Genomic DNA, 20,695 nt, shown 5'->3' with positions numbered 1-20,695 from the left:
TTGGGAAATAGAGTCCCGAGACAGAGATACCAGACCTCCTTCATTCTAAACTAAGGTATGGAGCTGATTAGAACCTGAGAGAAATCTGGGATAGATTCTTGGCTAAGAAAACTAAACCTATGCTACACCACACCTACTTCTTCCTGCGTACTAGACTTAGGTTAGGTTTATTGGGGTAGCCGTATATTAGAAGCAGCAGTTGAGTATTTTTAGTCATTGTTATATATGTATGTATTCATATATGGTTTAGTAACCATAAAATGCTCTTACAGTATTATTTTATAATATTGTTCTCGCTGTACACATTATACTTTGCAGTCTGCTTAACGATTGTAGCAGTTCACGTCTCTTGTATGAGAAAGAAGACTGTCCAACAAAACCTTTTATTGAAAATGCCCGTCTCTCTATTTATCTACAAACCCTGTAGAAAGGAAGCATGCACGATTGACTGAGTGAAATACTTATCTATTGTTTCTGCTACTTTAGAAATATAATTTTTATTTTTGGGAAACAAAGTTGTCATGTTTATGCGGTTGTCAGAAACTAATCCCTTCTTGTGAATTCGAGAAAGTTTCTAGTGACCTCTAAGATAGCTGGCATTCACTATTAAGTTTAATATATTTGATAGAGACCTAGTCGACCTCATTCCTACGTCTAATCTACAGGATATATTATTCCAATGCGCAGAGCATATTGGGCATATAGGAACTACACTACAGGTGATGCAACACTAAAGCCAGAGTTACCTGCATGGCTATATAAATGTGAAGTAATGCAAGGAATGGTGGTGTTACATGGGTGGAGCGTGGGTGTCCACACGCATCCACCCATGGATATTGATGCATTCACAGAATTACCGTTCAATCAATTAATCAATCAATTAAGGTTTTATAGAGCCCAACTATTCACCAAAAAAGGTCTCAAGGTGGTGTGGATTGGGGAAGGGAGGGGGACGGGTAGCAGCTCCCGGGAGCTCACAGTGATTTGTCAAAGAGCCAGGTCTTGAGGTCCTTCAGGAACTTGGAGAGTGATGGTGTCCGTCAGGGTATACAACCTTAACAACGCAACTTTTACAACGACCTACCATTTCCACGCATTTTTTACAACGCAGGATCCATTACAACGCATACCATTACCACACATGTATTTACAACGCAGATACTTTTACAACGCATACCATTACAGCGTAAGTATTGGAAAGTATATTATTTTATTAAAAATATTATTTGGGTTTTTGGGTAAAGGGGTATTTTTAGGGTTCAGGGTCAGTTTGGGGTTTTTTGGTAAAGGGGTATTTTTAGGGTTCAGGCTCAGTTTTGGGTTTTTGGGTAAAGGGGTATTTTTAGGGTTCAGGGTCAGTTTTCGTTTTTTGGGTAAAAGGGTATTTTTAGGGTTCAGGGTAAGTTTTCAGTTTTTTGGGTAAAGGGGAATTTTTAGTGTTCAGGGTCAGTTTTCAGTTTTTGGGTAAAGGGGTATTTTTAGGGTTCAGGGTCAGTTTTCAGTTTTTGGGTAAAGGGGTATTTTTAGGGTTTAGGGTCAGTTTTCAGTTTTTGGGTAAAGGGGTATTTTTAGGGTTTAGGGTCAGTTTTCAGTTTTTGGGTAAAAGGGTATTTTTAGGGTTCAGGGTCAGTTTTCAGTTTTGTGGGCAAAGGGGTATTTTTAGGGTTCAGGGTCAGTTTTCAGTTTTTGGGTAAAGGGGTATTTTTAGGGTTCAGGGTCAGTTTTCAGTTTTTGGGTAAAGGGGTATTTTTAGGGTTCAGGGTCAGTTTTCAATTTTTGGGTAAAGGGGTATTTTTAGGGTTCAGGGTCAGTTTTCAGTTTTTGGGTAAAGGGGTATTTTTAGGGTTCAGGGTCAGTGTTCAGTTTTTGGGTAAAGGGGTATTTTTAGGGTTCAGGGTCAGTTTTGGGTTTTTGGGTAAAGGGGTATTTTTAGGGTTCAGGGTCAGTTTTGGGTTTTTGGGTAAAGGGGTATTTTTAGGGTTTAGGGTCAGTTTTGAGTTTTTGGGTAAAGGGGTATTTTTAGGGTTCAGGGTCAGTTTTGAGTTTTTGGGTAAAGGGGTATTTTTAGGGTTCAGGGTCAGTTTTGGGTTTTTGGGTAAAGGGGTATTTTTAGGGTTCAGGGTCAGTTTTGGGTTTTTGGGTAAAGGGGTATTTTTAGGGTTTAGGGTCAGTTTTCAGTTTTTGGGTAAAGGGGTATTTTTAGGGTTCAGGGTCAGTTTTGGGTTTTTGGGTAAAGGGGTATTTTTAGGGTTCAGGGTCAGTTTTCAGTTTTTGGGTAAAGGGGTATTTTTAGGGTTTAGGGTCAGTTTTCAGTTTTTGGGTAAAGGGGTATTTTTAGGGTTTAGGGTCAGTTTTCAGTTTTTGGGTAAAAGGGTATTTTTAGGGTTCAGGGTCAGTTTTCAGTTTTGTGGGCAAAGGGGTATTTTTAGGGTTCAGGGTCAGTTTTCAGTTTTTGGGTAAAGGGATATTTTTAGGGTTCAGGGTCAGTTTTCAGTTTTTGGGTAAAGGGGTATTTTTAGGGTTCAGGGTCAGTTTTCAATTTTTGGGTAAAGGGGTATTTTTAGGGTTCAGGGTCAGTTTTCAGTTTTTGGGTAAAGGGGTATTTTTAGGGTTCAGGGTCAGTGTTCAGTTTTTGGGTAAAGGGGTATTTTTAGGGTTCAGGGTCAGTTTTGGGTTTTTGGGTAAAGGGGTATTTTTAGGGTTCAGGGTCAGTTTTGGGTTTTTGGGTAAAGGGGTATTTTTAGGGTTTAGGGTCAGTTTTGAGTTTTTGGGTAAAGGGGTATTTTTAGGGTTCAGGGTCAGTTTTGAGTTTTTGGGTAAAGGGGTATTTTTAGGGTTCAGGGTCAGTTTTGGGTTTTTGGGTAAAGGGGTATTTTTAGGGTTCAGGGTCAGTTTGGGGTTTTTGGGTAAAAGGGTACAGGTTAAAAATTTAATATAATTAAATTTAAATTACATTAAATTTAATTGATTAAATTAAATTAAATTAAATTAAATTAAATTAAATTAAATTAAATTAAATTAAATTAATTAAATTAAATTAAATTAAATTACATTATATTAATTTTAATGAAATTACATTTTAAAAAATATTATATACTTACCAATACTTACGTTGTAATTGTATGCGTTGTAAAGGTATATGCGTTGTAAATACATGCGTGGTAATGGTACTTCGTTGTAATGGATTCTGCGTTGTAAAAATTGCGTGGTAATGGTAGGCGTGGTAAAAGTATGCGTTGTAACGTCATACATCCGTCCATCAGAGGTGGAGAGAGAGGGTGTTCCAAGCTTTGGCCATGAGGAAGGAGAAGGAGCCTCTTCCTGTTCTGGTTTTCTTGATGTGTGGTACTGTCTCAAGAGAGAGCTGGGTTGAGCGGAGGGATTGTTGGGGAGGGTGGAACGAGAGGCGGTGGCTCATGTAGGCAGGTCTTGTATCGTGGAGGGCTTTGTGAGCATGGGTGATAAGCTTGAAGTTGATTTTCCTCTCAATGGGGAGCCAGTGTAGAGTCCATAGGTGTTGGCTGATGTGCCAGTGGCGCGGTAGGTTGAGGACTAGCCTGGCAGCAGCATTCTGGATGTTGTGGAGTTTGCAGGTGAGGTTCTTTTTGTAGAGTCTAGTCTGCTGCTGATGAGGGCATGGGTGACGGTTTTCCCGTGTTCAAGGGGATTCCAGTTGAAGGCCTCTTACACAGAAGGCAGAGAGTGTGATAGCATGAAGAGGTGACGCCGTTGAACTGGCAGTCCATTTTGAGTTTGACGTACAAGATGATTCCGAGGTTGTGTGCATGGTCTGTGAGGGCAAAGTGCCACCAAGTGGGGTGTGGGCCCATGATGAGTACTTCACTTTTGTCTGAGTTGAGTTGTAGGCAGCTTTGCTTCATCCACCTGGTGTCTGCATCCATTCCTTCCTGAATGTTGTGTTTGGAGATGTTGGGTCCGTTGGATAGCGAGAGGATGAGGTGGTGTCATCTGCATACTATACAATGTTAAGTCTGTATGATCTGAGGATTGACGCGACCAGGGCAAACCCTATTTTGTGAGTGCGTAATAGGTTAACGACTTGCAAAATAGGGTCGGCACATACCAAAAAGCATTTTACAGGATGCAAATGGCCTGATGAAGTGTTTGCGAGTAAAATGCTTTGTGCATATGACCCTGTAAGTGTGTTGCATTCTGCAGCACAAATAGAAAGAGGAAAATACCTCAGAGGATAGCTTTTATGCAGGGAGGGGAACCTTCCTGAACAAAAACAATCCTACTCATAATGCAGGCACCTTTGCACCATGGTGTAAAGGTGCTTGCATTGGCACTAGGCATCACATAGTGCACCAGTGCTAAGAAAAGTTAGGGTTGTCTCTTCAATTCTGGGGCATAGTTTTCTTTCTCTCTGCATGAATTATTTTTCTTTTGGTTGTCTCGTTTTGTTTTTTCATCTCCAAAATCTCAGGAATTAAGAGGCATATTTATCATACTTTCACACAGTGCAAAATAGCAACATAGAAAGCCACTCTGTTGAGCGTTGTGAAAAGTCAAGGGTAGGAATGCGCCATATTTAACATCATAGAGCACATTCCTGTCTTTTCTTTGCTTTGGCGCATGTTTGGCTGCCTGACCCAAAGCACACAACCTTGCACCATCTTGTGAGGGTGCCTCGATTGCTTGTGTCATACTTAGAAAAAAAGTCACACACCTCAGCAAGTCACCTTCCTGTGCTGCATGATAGGGAAAGGGCAGGAATGCGCCACACTTTACAACATATATTTGACATTCCTGTCATTTCTGATAGATGTGCAAACAGAGTAGTGTTTCCCTTTACTACATGCACTCCACTGGCTGCCTGTGAGGGAGTGTGTCAGCTTTAAAATATGCTGCCTAGTGCACAAAGCTCCAAGTAGCAAGGGACCCAGCTAGTTGATGGAAAAACATATTCCCTATTGACCAATGAGGTCCTTAGGATCTATGAACAAGTCTCTGCTTACCATACCACGCATCAGGAAAACCCGCCCTGAGGCCGTGCATTCCCATTCCTAGCCCCCATCTTTTGAATAAACTTCCCCTACACATAAGAGAATGTACTGCCCACTACAATTTTAGGAAATTATTCAAAACTGAACTATTTTAACTTCTAGGCTTCAGCAGACGTTTTTGTTCTTGCTGCGCCGAGACATCCCTTTGGGGGATTCATGCGCATTATAAAACAAATACATAAAAAGAAATAAATAAATACGGGTAACGAGTGGGAGTCGATTACAGAGATTTTTCAGAGAAAATTAAACAGAACCTCACATATGAGAAATGGCAGTGGCTCACAGAGATTAGTTGCATTAATATCAGGGAGCTGCTGCTCTGTTACAATATTGAAAAGAAACATAATTATTCCGGAATATTACATGGCAACACTTTCATAATTTGGACCAGTCAGCTGTAGTCATGTCAGTGACCTGGCCCAAAAAGCAGAATTGGATCATAAACTCATAGATGTTCCGAACAGGGGCTCATTCTGCCAAGTTTTCAGATTGCTTATGTGTGACATTTATGTGTGCAATGGCAAGTTCTATACACATCTTGAAATTGCTGGCAAACCACTGAAATGTAAGGTCACTAATGTATCCCCTTTTCACAGATGTAAAGCAAATGTGGCACCATGATATTAAACAATATGGGGCAGAATTACAATAACTGGCGCATCCCTGCATATCAGCAGGGATGCGCCAGTTATTATGCATCACGGCTCCACCACCATGGATGTGCCGCATTTACAATGCGGCGCACCATGGGGCAAAAACGGACAGATGCGTGACGCATCTGTGCCATAAAGGTGGCGCATTGCTGGAGTTGTGTCGCAAGCGCAACGCAGCTCCAGCAAGGCTCCGGGTGTTCCTATTCCTAACATGCTGTGTCAATCCTTACGCCTGTTTTGACTCAGCATGGTTTCAAAAGTGACTGAATGGAATCTTGTAGATTTCACTCAGCCACTTTTAGGAGGCGTTCCTGCGCAGAACGCCCCCCATACGCCACAACGCCTACATGTGGTGCAGGGCTTTACAACATGACGCATCTCCCAGATGCCTCACGTAATGTAAAACGTATAAGTAGAAATGTAACACCAGGAGGGCAGAGCAGTGCCCGGCACACACTCTGCGGCTGCCATAGCAGCACGCGGTCTGTCACACTCTATTAGGAGTGCAATAGCAGTGCTCCAGTACCAGCTTATCATGAACATCAGAGGTCGCAATAAATGCGTGACTTTTCATTTTAGTGTAGTGATGCGGATCACCACACCTAAATGTGTTAGTCTAACGCAAGATGCGTGGTACTTGTTATGGCAGGGGGCTCCCAAAATCCTTACGATGATTCCATGCATAAATCAATTCATAAAAGTAGCAAATTGTCATCCAATAACTCCCAAAAAGATCATGCGTTTGGAAAACACCGTGTCTAACAGCTCAGGCATGCAGTAACTGGAATTTACAGGGCGGTGTGGCACAATTTCCTTTTTTACTAAGCAATACACAATCCCTTTCCTCAGAAGAGGTACTTCCTCAGGACTCAAGCCTAAGCTGCAGAATCTGTGGTTAGAAGTATCCATCAAAAGGAAAGCTTACATTCCTTTGGAAACAACATTTCTGGTGGATACTATACCGTCCCGCAAACCCTTTGTCACCTTTACGCTGCCCGTCAACTGAAAAAACACAGCAGTTCATATCTTGACTATTGTGACCCCTCAAGCCTGGGACCCCAGGGGTCGCAGCTGAAACACTTGGCTTGCTTCCTGTGACCCCTGGTACTGCCTTTGCCACCTCTGTCCTCAGAGGTGGCAAAGTCAATGCCAAGAACATAATGTAAACAGGGTCCTCATTTCTACACCTTCTGCTGGGATGCAGAACATTCCCTTTTCAGTTTCACAGAATACTTAAATAGAGTAGTGCAATGCACACTCTTTTTGCTCATTGAAAGTAGTGAAAAACAGACACATTTTGAACAAGTTGTTGCCAAGTTTTATTCGTGTGAATACTCAAAAAATGGGTGCAGAGACAGAATATTGAGTTGGAAATGTCGACCCACACAAATATCGAGTTGGAAATATCGTTACACAGAAATATCGACAGCAAGAATATCTTGGTCAAGAATATCGACTTTAAGGTAAGAAATATTGTTTAAAAAAATATCGAAGTCATTATTTTTGTTTGCAAAAATATAGTTGTTCAAAATATTGATTTATTAATTATTGTTATGTATTTCAGTATGTATTTTAAATGTACGTGATCTATTTTTTGATTAAGTATTGCTTTTGTTTTTTAATATATGTGTTACATTTTTTGTAGTTAATTTTATTTTATTGATATTTCAGTAGAGAGTTGTGCGTTTGTAGGGAAATAGGGTGGGAAGTAATTCAATTATATTAATTAATTATTATAGTTTATTTATTAATATGTATTTAATTTAGACTGTATAGTGTTAATTGTGAAAATTAATTTATTATTACGTATTTATTAACTGGTTGTTAATTATTATTAATGTATTAATTGTTAATTATGTGAATTGTGTCATTTGTTTATGAGTGAGTGGTGGGGTTTATAGGAGAATAGGGTGGGAAGTAATTTCATTATCATAAATTAATTATTATTTTTAGGTATTAATATTTATGTAATGTAAATTATATTGTATTAATTGTGGGACGTTATTTATTAATAATTATTAATTGGTTGGTAATTATCAATAATTAATTGGTAATTACTTATGTTAATTGTGTTATTTTTTAGGAGCAGCTGGTGGGGTTTATAGATGTAAAGGTTGGGAAGTAATTTATTTTAGTGTTAATTAATTAATTTTAATTTAAATATGGCAATTGTGTAATTAATTTTAGATATGAGTTGTTGGGTTTATAGTGGTGAAGGGTGGGAAGTAATCTCTTTTAAATGAATTAATTCGTTGTTGTTAATTTATATTAATTTATTAATTTGAAAATTAATTATGGAAATTGAGTAATGATTTTTAGGTGTGGGTTGTGGTGTTTATTGGGGTAGAGGGTGCAAAGTAATGTATGTTTAATGGATTATTAATTAGTTGGCCATTCATATTAATTCATAAATTTATAATAAATTAGGGTAATTTACTTTTTTTGTGTCTTTTCTGGTTTAATAGGAGTAACGTTTTGGGAGTAAATTAATTTTTATCTGTTTTAATTTGTTTTTAATTAATAATATTTCTTTAATTAATAATTCATTATGTTAATTATGGAGGTACTTCCTTTTTTTGAATTTAAATGTGTGTTGTGAATTTTGTGAAGTTATAGGTTAGGAAATAAAAATATTAAATGTATGTCATATTGTTTTTTTGTATGTAAATTATTTTAAAAAACTTTTAATATAATATTTCTAGGTATTTGTTATATCTATTTAACATTATATGTTTCTATCTTTTTAAATGTTTATATATATATGTTTTTTAAAATCTTTTGTGTAGTTGTTGTTGATATTTTGTTTGTTTTTAATTATAAAATAACTCAAGTGGAAATATTAATTTTTACCCCTCTGTAATCCAACACTTTCCCTGTTGTTGCACCAACTGGAGTGGGAATAGTACTTTTTACTCCTCCTCTATCCAACACTTGCAGGGAAGGTCTTCTGATATAGAACTGAGACAGTGAAATGTACAACTTTTCACTGCTTCATTCCATGACTTGAGTGCGTCGAAATCCCTACACCTTCTCAAACCAGGAATAAGCATTAGCACAGAGTTTCTAACACGGTACTCCCCTCTGTGTTCTGACTAGGGGTGGGCGGACATCCCCGTTCCGCCCACGGAATGTGCGAAGATTTGCCCTTGCGCAAAGAAGGCGGAAATTTGCGGAAAAATCTCCACACATTCAGGGGCAGAACGGATGGTGGCCGCCCGCCCGCCTCCCGCCTCCCTCCCGCCTTATTACATTATATGTAAAATGCCTCAAATTAAATGTAATTAAAACTTACCTTACTGCGACCGCATCCTTGCCCATCTTGGAAATTGCGCATGCGCTGGAGCCTCTGCATGCGCAGTCCTGGCGAGGAATGCGCATGTGCAAGCTCCTGCACATGTCAGTTTCCAAGATGAAGCCACGATGTGGGGAGGGCCTTCAGCGTGGTAGGGGCACAGCTATGGAATAAGCTGCCACAAAGGATCAGACAGAGTGCTTCATTAATTGGATTCAGAAAAAGGCTGAAAACTTGGCTATTTCCGAAACTCTGATCCACACGCTCCATCTTTCTGCTCACCATCAAGCTGATCAAGTGCTCGTATATCTGAAGCGCCAGGATACCCGTAGGGTGGCAGTAGTGCTATACAAGCATAGATACAATACAGTACAATACAATGTGCAAGGATGCGGCCGCAGTCAGGTAAGTTTTAGTTAAGTGTAATTTGAGGCTTTTACATATAATTTAATAAGGCGGGCGGGAGGCGGAAGGCGGGAGGCGGGGGGGCGGACGTTGCGTAACGGAAATATGCGAAGAGGCACGGAGATTGGTTCAATCTTCGTGCCTCCCCGCGAAAGTCCCTTACTCGACTTCCGCCCACCCCTAGTTCTGACACAGTTATGGAGTTGCGTCAGTCTAATGACCACTTCCAGCAATGCGTCACTTTAAAACTAACAGGTGAGTCAGAATGTCTGATGCATCCATGAACCCTTGCCACATGGAGCTCTGTATTATAAATACAGCGCATCAATGGGGTTGTTATGGCATTTGTGGCTGGCACAAGGAATTTGACGCATCAATGCCTGTGCATCAGTTCTTCTCAATGTGCCCCTAAGTGACATCTAAAATTGACATTTATATGTGGTGTGTTTTAATATTAATCATGCAGTTTTAAGGGAATGTCTCAGGGTTAGGTCAGTGCCATCACTGTCTGGAAAGGTTCAGGTTGAAAAGATCCATATTTTTAAGGCAATACAAAATACTTCGCCATTACGAATATTAATTACAAGGCACCCACTTCAGTACCTTTAACATTCTAATAACCATTGGAGACAAACTGGTTAAGAATAACTAAATAATCATTCAAGAGTGTAGCCCAATCCAAAGCAAGTGTGAGGAAACTGTAGACCATCTCAAAAGTCTCTGACATGACAATGTAAGTGCTGTGGTTGCTCTGACCAGCCATCAGGAGATCTTATTGAACAGCAAGATAATAGACTCAATTTCCCAGTGTGAAGGGGTTCAAACTTTGATGCAACCTAAGTTTTTTCTACTGCTTGAATTGAAAAGTGACCAGCTGAAACACAATAGATCTATTTACAATCTGTCTGATGCCAAACCCTAGGTGGCTGCTAGGTTTTTCTTTGCAGGTTTCATGAAAGGCATAAATTAGTTCTAGTTTCAGGGATGTTAAGGTCCCTATGAGCTATTCTAGTTTAAGAATTGCAGTGGATAATGCTCTCAGCTGCTCACCAGTTAAGCTAGATGTCAGCACATGTTTTCCATACTTTTTATAACCAATGATTTTCAAGAAAATGTTTTGTTGTGCTGTTATTAAGATGCCCTTCATAAAGAATTGAATTGAGACATGTTTTCTCCCTGTGCACCTCACAAATCAGTGACCTACCTTGCTTCATGTGATTGGCCATTTACTAACAGGAAGGTGCTAAATAGGTGCACATATTTTAAAAAGCTGTCAAAGTTGATTGTAAGGGTATTAAAAAAACCTGTTTGTAACATCCCATCAGTCATATGTTTTACTTTCCATGCCATCTTCCCTCCTTTCTTCTACCAGTCTCTTGTCCTTATCTTTCAGCTCACAAGCTCTTTGGTGCATTCCACTAACACTGTCACCTTGTCCTCCTTGCAGCTCCCACACTCTGTCTGTAGTGAAGAATGCCCTCCTGGCTACAGAGAGGCAGTCACAGAAGGAAAGCCAACTTGCTGCTTTGAATGCATTCCATGTCCTCAAGGGGAGATCACGGACCAGAGTAAGTTTTCCCATAGGTTAAATTCCTGAAAGCTCTTCCGATATACCTGGTCAACAGTACATCTGGAACTATTTGGCTCACAATGCTTTTGGGATATTAAAAGACATCAATATGGTTTTGTGCTACTGTGGGGTGGAATAGGTCTACAGCAGTACATATGCAACATCAATATTGGCTTTGCAGGTCAACCTGGTCAAAGCACATAGCTCATTAAAGGCTCTACAATGTGATGTATCCACTTGAGTTCCAATAAATGTTTTGCCCAAAGTGATCTTTTTTTTTAAATATCGACGGAAATGAGTATTCTGTCGATGTTTCAAAACGTGTCAGTACGACATTAAAGCGGGGTCTTCTTCAGGACAATCAAAAGGAACATCCAAGTCATCATTAGATCTAGTAGTTTATTATTGCTGTGTTCATGATCAAATCAAAGAGAAATCAGAGTCTTCTTTTTTAGAGAGGCCACTGAATGGAAATAAATTGATCATCAACTCAGTTCTAAAATATCCTGGCAAATCCAGGAGGAGGCGCAAAATAGCACAGAAGAAATTAATTGGGAGTCGCATCCAGATAAAATGCTAAAATGCACCAACAGCTTCTCTGTTCTCTTTTACAGCATTTTGGGAACATCACACCACTGCAAGAGACAGAGATGCTGTTGCTGCATTCTAGTACTTTATCTGGAGGCAACTCCTAATAGATTTCTTTTGGTCAAGTTTGCGCAACCATTATTAACTTTGCTTGCGTATTTTTTTTATTAATGTCTTTTTTGTGAGTTCATTTTGTCAGCTATCAAGCTGACACAGAAACACAATTGTTACCATTCAATATTAACCTGACTTCACAGGTTGATACAAAGAAAACCTCACAGTTACAGCACATGTGTTTGTTTAATGCTCAACTTGAATAGTGAAGCATCAAAAGCTAGAAAATGAGGAATGAGAAAGTTTTCACTTAGGAATAGGAATGAATAGGCCCGGAGGGGGGAAGTTGGGATGGAAAGGGAAATGTTCCTTTCATGTAGTGGGCCCCACATGTGCAAAGGGAAGGGAGTGAAGGCCAGCCCGATGCTGAACCGTGGAGCAGCAGTTGTGCCGTAGCATGGGTGTAGGAGTTAGGATCAGCCGACTATTTGCCCGACGACCATCACCGATCATCTTGCAGGAAGGGCGATCATATGTGTAGGAACGTATTAGTCTTGCCTTGAAAATTATAGATGAGTCTCCCATATGAGACCAATTTGTACATTTCCATGAGCCATTGGTTGTGGGTAGTGGGGAGCTCCAGTGTATGAGAACACCAATTTTTACTGTTGCACTATGAAGCAGCATGAGATTATGGTGGGAGAAAGAAGGGGAGTCTTCTGTGTCATGGAGCTGGATCAGGAAACACGACTTCAGAACAGGGATTGCTATTGCCCCACTTAGCATGGACTGGGCGTCTGCCCCAAAGCTTCAGGGTCCTGGACCTTCATACAGTATGGGCACCATGTCATAGTGTGTATGGCCGTAGCACCAGCAATTGGAATCAAGCAGTATCCCTGCCGCCTTGCGTTTTGCTGCATTCTTGTGCTAGTCATTTTTGGTTTTAAAGAGGCAGAATTTCATCCTGGCTTCTCTTCGTCCTAAGCTCAGGTTGTCCAGTAGCTAATCCCAGTCTTCCGCCTCATATTCCTCTTGATCCTAGTCTGCCCCTAAAGACGCAGTCTCCCTCTCTGTGTTGGGACTACAGGTGCCTGCTCAAGAGGCTGCACAATTCTGACATTGCTCCTTTGAAACACCCCCATGCATTGGCATAGGAGAGCACTAAGGTGGACGGGATGGCCCAGGAATGGAGGCCTAGTTGTCTTGTGAGACAATGGCATATTTTGGAATATTTGCACTGCTGATGGGGAGGGAAGTGGAATTCCTTTTAGAGTATCTCGAAGGGATTGAGTGTGCCCCAGACTGATGCATGATGTAGGTAGAGGAAACCCGCCTCACTCCAGAGATCCCAGTTGAGCATTTTTCCTCCAACATGAATACGGGTGGCAAATAATAGTGGTGCCTTGTCATGAATGTAGGCGTCCACTAATATGAGCTTAGGGGAATGTGCAAATGTTTTGCCTCGCCTCGCCCTTTCAAGCAGTGGCTCTATGTTATCTGCCACAATGCAATCTAGGCTCTGAATAATTTAGATTCCCAGATACTTGAGGTGTGAAGGTTTCCATTGACAAGGGTAGCCTTCAATGGTGGCCCTAGTAGTCACTCGCGAGATCGACAGGGACTCTCTCTTTCCTTAGTTGAATTTATATTTGGAGAGAGCCACGAAGGTGGAGATGGTGTCTAGAAGGCCTGGGATGGAGATGGTAAGGACACAGAGTGTGAGCAAAATATATTCGAGATAGAGTGTTGATGGACCTCCTTGTTTGTGGATGACTCCTCTCTGCTTCAATGGAGGCAGAGCTGCAAAGATAATTTCCATGGCCAGGAGGAAAAGTAATGGTGACAATGGGCACTCCTGTCACATGCCCCTGTTGACTGGAAATTGCCAAAAGGGACCTGCAACGAATCTTGCAGATTAAGTCCTCTCCTAGGTCGAATTTGTGAAGTGTCATGAAGAGATAGTTCCATTCAATTCTATCAAATGCTGTCTCTGCATCGGGATATAGATCCAGAGAATTTTTTTGTAGATCTTTGGGTAGCCACTGGGCGAGGGGCACAGAGCGAAGATGGTTCAGGGACGATCACCCTGAGACAAATCCCACCTGTGTGTGGTGGACCAAAGATAGGATGACCTTCCTTAAATGAGCCAGCAGAACCCCAGCTAATATCTCAGTTAAAAAGGGAGATAGCATGTAGCTGCTGCAAAGGAGGGGGGTCTTTACCAGGTTTGAGAAGAACCATGATCAGGGCCTTTTTCAAGAAATGACCAAGAGTCAATTTCTGTTCCGCCTCTTGGAAGACACTGTACATTGTATCCACAGCTTCCTCCTTCATCCACTTGTAGAACTCAGCCAGAAGCCAACTGTTTTGTAGTTCCTAACAATGCATAGGATGTGTGCATTTAGACAACATAAACTAAGAGATTGGTTTCCAGACTGATTCCAGACACTCGCAAAGGATATGTTAGCCTTTAGACCAGTTAGCTCACAGTGTCACCATACGCCCCCTAACCTTACCAAGGAGCAAAACGTTTCTGGCAACTATCGAGCATGACAACCCTTGATTCTTCAGGGATCGTTGAAACAGTATAGTACTTTTCACTCAGTCACTTGTGGTTACTTGGTCTCGGAGAGATACATAGAATAAACAATGGGGATGTTTTCAATAAGCATTTATTGAACCAGCGTCATTCTACTATAAAACATGTTCGCCGTGACAATCATTAGAAATAAACAGATATATAAGATTACAAACACCATCAGAGTAAATAAAAGGTGGAATTCTATCATGGTGCTAAAACTGTAAATATATGTAGGCATATCGATACAAGGCACTAATCGAGCATACTCCTAAGTTGCAAACCCTACCTAAGTGTACCTAAGTTTACCTAGTATGTATTTGGGTGTAAAGCCAAGAATACCCTATGAAAGACCCAACCCCATTACCTGATGGGATACAACAAAGGACCCCATCTTGGTCCCTCGAAGGTCCCACCATATACAGGGCAATATCCAGCCAGAGTAAAGAGAACTTTAACACAGGCAGTGCACTCAGAGCAAACTCAGCCGCTCAGCCTCCACCTCTGCAAACTACATACTCCTTGAAAATCTGAACTTCCACCTCGACAACCACAGCGACCCCAACTCCACTATCCTTCGTGACAACCTCACCAACATCGGACTTAAACAACTCATCAACACACTGACCTAGAGAGCAGGACACACCCTGGACCTCATCTTCGTGGCTGGAAACACTGTCCAATTCAGCCACACAACGCAGCCGCATGGACCGACCACCACTGCGTACACTTTTCCATCAATAAACCGAAGGCACCCAAACCAGCCCCACGTCCACCACGAAGGAATTGGAGCAAGGTTACCAACGAGCAACTTAACTCCACCCTCACCAGAGACAACCAAACATAGGCACCCAATGCAAATGACGCAGCCAGAGAACTCCAAACCTGGATCTCTGGACAGCCAAAAACCATACCACCTACAAGGACGCCATGACAGACTACCACAACCAGATCAGTGCCACCAAGAGGAACTTCATCCACAACAAAATCCTGGCCAACTCTACCAACTCCAATGAATTTTTCAGAGTCATTCAAGAATTCACCAAACCACGCAGTGAAGCCACAGATATCACCCCATCCCAAGACCTCTGCAACAAGCTTGGAACCTCTTTCCACCTCAAGATCAAAAACCTCTACGACAACTTGATCGGCCATCCACCAGGCGCCACAGACGGCCCCGCCCCTCAGAAACACCAGCCAGCCCACCATCTCCAACCGGACTGCGATCACGGCCGCAGACGCCACCTTGACCATGAAAAGCATCCACTCAGGGGCCCCCACCAATCCCTGCCCCCTCACATCTACCACAAAGCTGCGGCCGCCATTGCACCCGAAGTACAATGCACCATCAACACCACCTTCAAAACAGGCACCTTCCCAGATGACTGGAAGCACGCAGAAGTCAGACCCCTGCTCAAGAAGCCCACAGCTGACCCCATAGACCTCCAGAACTATCGGCCCTTCTTGTTCCTCCCCTTCGCAGCCAAAGTTGCAGTGAAAACAGTCAACAGGAAACTGACACGATGCATTGAAGAGAACGCCATCCTCGACCCGTCCCAATCCTGATTCTGAAGCAAACACAGCACAGAGACCGCCCTACTCGCCCCTGCAGATGATATCTGCACCCTCCTGGATAAAGTCCACTATGCTGCCCTCATCCTACTCGACCTATTAGTGGCCTTCGACACTGTCTCCCACCACACAATGTTCGCCAGACTACACAACACAGGCATACCAGGATCAGCCCTGGACTGGATCCAATCATTCTTCACCCGAAGAAGCCAAAGGATCAGATTACCAGCCTTCCTCTCCGACCCACGAAAATAACCTGCGGAGTCCCACAGGGTTCATCACTGTGCTCCACCCTTTTCAAATTCTACATGACCCCCCCTCATAGCCATCGTCCATCAACATGGCCTCAACATCGTATCCTACGCCGATGACACCCAGCTCATCCTCTCCCTCACCAAAGACCCTACCACTGCCAAACTCCACTTCCAGAAAGGAATGCAAGACGTCACAGTATGGATGACCAACAGCTGCCTGAAGCTCAATGCAGAGAAGACAGAACAGAAGTCCTCATCCTCAGTACCACCCCTTCTGCAAGGGACAGAACCTGGGCCAGGCCCCCGCGGAAGCCCACCTCCTGCCTCTGTCCACTCCAAGAACCTCAGCATCGTACTTGACTCATCACTCTCCATGAACCGACAGGTCAATGCTGTCCCCTTTAACTGCTTCAACACCCTCTGCATCTTCCGCAAGACCTTCAAGTGGATCCCCCTGAGTCAAGGAAGACAGTCACCCCCGCACTCATCACCAGCAGACTGAACTATGGAAACGCACTCTACGCCGGCATCAACAACTCCCTACTCTGCAAACCCCAGACAATACAGAAAAACGCTGCCAGACTCGTCCTCTGCATCTCCTGACATGAACACATCAGCCAACACCTACGAAGCCTCCACTGGCTCCCTGTGGAGAAAAGAGTCACTTTCAAAATCCTCATTCCCACCTACAAATGTCTACAAAACAACGAACCCAAATACCTCAATGACAGAATCAACTTCCACGTACCCAAAATAATCCTCCGATCTTCCAACCTCGCACTGGCCGAAACCCTGCGCATCCACAGAGCCAGAACAGGCGGAAGATGCTTCTCTCACATTGCAGCCAAGACATGGAACGAGCTACTGGCAGACATCAGATGCGCCCTATCCCTGAACACCTTCAGGAAGACCCTCAAGACCTGGCTCTTTGGCTAAACAGATATGGAGACACCCCCTCAGCACCTTGAGACCTCACACATGAGTAGCGTGCTTACAATTCCCTGATTGATTTATTGATTGATTGATTGATGTACACCGTTTTTAGAATATTCCAACTGTTCACTAAACACCCCTGGGTACCTCTCAACAAAATATAACCGCACTCTCCACCTGTTTGATTTATACTTGTGTAATAGCATTTGGACCGAGAAAAACACCCAATTCTTTTTGATGTGGTCAACTGAAAAATTGGTCACCTTCCAACAACACAACTCATAAATCTTTCCTTCAATAGCTTTAGAAGATAGAGATATCGTTGACACTAAATACACTAGCATCTTTACAGGTTTTCCTCCATAGCACCCCGGTTTTACATCCATTTGTTTGAGACACACATGACTGTCAAATAAATCTTGTTACACTTTCCGTTAAATGATGGTAAGTCTAGAACAAGAATGAAATATCATTAGTACTTCCTTACCCCCAATGTTGACCCAAACCTTTTGGATTTCCTCCACCCCATCCTGTGACCCAGAATATAATTTCATCACAATACACATCCTGTATCAACTTTACCTTTTTCTTTGCAACACCTCCACACAAAATGTCCTTTCCTGTCACATTTATTACAGCTGGCAGTGACTGCAGGACAGCTTTCATTATTGGCCATATGTCCAAAAAGACCACACCTAAAACACTGTCCCTTGAAAACTCTCTATTTTTCATCATCCTTTTCTTTTCTTATTTTTTGTAATTACATGACTGCTTCCCTTTTTATCTCTTTCTTATTGCTTTCTCTCTCTTCACTCACTTCCTGAAGATAAGGGGGCATATTACCAACAACTAGTGATAATTATCGTTAAGTTGGCTCAGCGGGAATATTTCTATCGCTGCCCTTCACCTGTTTTTATCGCTGAGATACCTTGCTATTATCAAGGTTTATCTCAGGAGCGATAGAAAACAGGCGAAATGCATGAATATCCCTGTCAATACAGCGATATTCAGGCATTACCGTGACAATGCTCTTAGCCATGTTATCCACCTCTCGTTGGATAACATGGCTAAGAACTGGTCAGGTCAGGCTTTAGCTTTTGGAGCTATTCGCGCTTAGCGCAAATATTTCCAAAACTACACCTGTGTTGATCATAGGCATTAGCGATTGCAGTGACTGTTTTCAGTCGCTGACATTTTGGCACGCCCACTTTGCATGTCATTAGCGATAATTATCGCTGATATGCAAAGCGGGCCCCAAAATGCCGCTATCGCCTACAAGCTGTCGCTAACTGGTGTTAGCGACAGCTTGGTAATAGGGCGATAAAATTATCGCCGCATTAGCAGGAAAAAGTCCCGCTAAAGCGACGATAATGGCCCTTGGTAATATGCCCCAAGATCCCATGTCCGACCAGCACTGTGGGAATGTCTGCCATCGTGTGCATAGCTTTTGATCAATTCTGTATGATGTTCAGGTTTTGATCATTCAGGCTGTCCAAGAAGTGAGCTAGATCTTCCAGCTCTTTATATTCTCTTGACTTCCCATCCACTATCACCCACATCGTTGCTAGTTTAATGATCCACTTACAAAGTTTGTGCCTTAATGACGGCAAGCCCTTCCTCCTAGCATTGGTTTTTGCTGTGAAGTCTGTTGCAGTCGGCAGCTTGTGACATTCCCGTTTGTACAGACCATGCTTTCCAACCGCTGTCAGAACCTGTCAGGCCTGTTTGTGCTAGACGAAGCAGGCTAACATTGTTCTGTGTCTGTCTGCATTTTTAAAGATGGATTTTAGGCCAGATACTGTCTTTCTAATGATGTGATAAAGTCTATGACCATGATCTGAGGAAGGAGCTGTATCAGAAAGCCAAAAACTTTCTCCATGCCTTACTCCCTCTGTCTTCCAGAGCAACCTATTTCATTTTCAAATGCCAGGTTTCAGGCCCCTAGAGTGAGCATTATCCAGTCGACCTTTAAGTGAGGTCATCTGTTGCTCCACACCCTCTACTTTGTTGCGAAATAGTTGCATATCAACTGATCCTTTCTTATTTTCCACTGCCAGATCTCACATTTTGGCATCTATGAAGCCCAACCGGACTCCAACTGCTGAGTATTCTTTTATAATGGCTTCCATGGATGGTTCTTGGGTTGATGGACCATTATGTGAATTGGATCCCCCACCACTTCAGTAAAGAGCTTTAACAACCACAATACTAGTCAGTGTTGAACCACAAAAAGTCACTAAATTAACCTGTGGTTAACCCCCTGGTAGCATGACACAATAGCAGTCAGGCTTAACTTAGAGGCAATGTATAAAGTATTCATGAAGCACACAAACCATAATAAAGCAAAAATTCTCCACAAGAAAAATCTTAACCCAATTCAGAAAAACAAAGCCAATTTTAATAAATGATTTGATGCCAGAATGAGAAAAATCCAATCAGTAGAACTGGAGATGTGCAAGTTTAAAGATTGAATAATAAAAATAGTGTTTGAAAGCACAAAGCTCAGAAGTGGTTCAGAGGAGTGATATGGGATCCTATGCCTAGTGGCATTGTGTTGGTTCCTATGTGGAGCTGTGAAGGCTATGATCAAAAGTGTGTGTCGGATTGCGTCATGCTGCATCAGTTCAATCGCGATCTTCGAGGGCTGTGATACGAGTGGTGTCATATTGCCCCGGTTCGATGAGGAGCTGCGAGATCTGTGTCGGGTTGCATTGTGGTGCATCCATTCTGATGGGGACTACAGCTGGCCTGGTAGAGGACATGTATCCCTGCTTCCTAGGGTCCAAGGAATCAAGAGGCATCACATGGGGGTTTAGGACTCACAGCGGGTAGAATCTAGGTGGAGCATTTAAGATGTTTGATTACTTTTCCGTCCCTGAGGCTCTGTAACATTATGGTATGTTATGCTATGTAATGTCATGTTATGTTATGCTATGTTATGTTATGTTACGTTTATGGGCTTACTTACTTTTGTGTGAGTGCACATCCCTCCCTAAACCCCTATTTCTCCTCACTTAATCCCTCCATTTAATCTGCCTTTTTTCTAATCCTACAGCTATTCACCTCTTACCATTATAATGTTTACTTATGTGTGTTAGTTGAGGCAGAAATCAGTGGAGGGAAAAAGATAGGAGAGGTGAAGATGAGATGGAACCCCAGCACATAGGTTTATTAACAGCAATGTGTAGTATGTTAGTAGTGCTATTGTAGTCCTACAATAAGCAGTTTGTGAAGAGTCCTCATAAACTATAACTTCACATATGACGTTTCTCTCCCTTTTCCCCCATCTGCGTATACTTGCCACGATGTAACATCTGCGTAGGCGGGTGTAGGCAGAACGGGGCATTGGGCATCCTCAGCACTCCCGCAGTGACACTGCTTGGAACGAAGGTTTGTGGTCTGAGTCCTGCTGCTTAGATTGTCCCCTCTATAAAGGTGTCTCAGATGATTTGAGGCCACTTACCAGTTCTGCTCATCTGCTTTCCATTCAGTAAATAATGTGATAACATTTGCAATAAAGAGACTATTGACAGATGTAGACCTTTGTCTTTATATTACACTTCTAATAATTACATTCTTAATAGAAACAATTAAAAGTATTTCTATATGTCAATTATACTGTCCTCAGGAACGTTGAGTTCTTCTGTTTCAGCACTCTTCAGACAGCCATCTCTTCAAAAGGCAACACTCTATTACCCATCATGTCATGAGTTTCATACCCATCCAGTACACACACACAGCATTGTCCTTTTTCTGTTTCATTCATAAC

The sequence above is a fragment of the Lissotriton helveticus genome, chromosome 8 (assembly GCF_964261635.1).
Source record: "Lissotriton helveticus chromosome 8, aLisHel1.1, whole genome shotgun sequence".
NCBI lineage: Eukaryota > Metazoa > Chordata > Amphibia > Caudata > Salamandridae > Lissotriton > Lissotriton helveticus.
Note: the sequence above shows the minus strand (reverse complement) of the source record.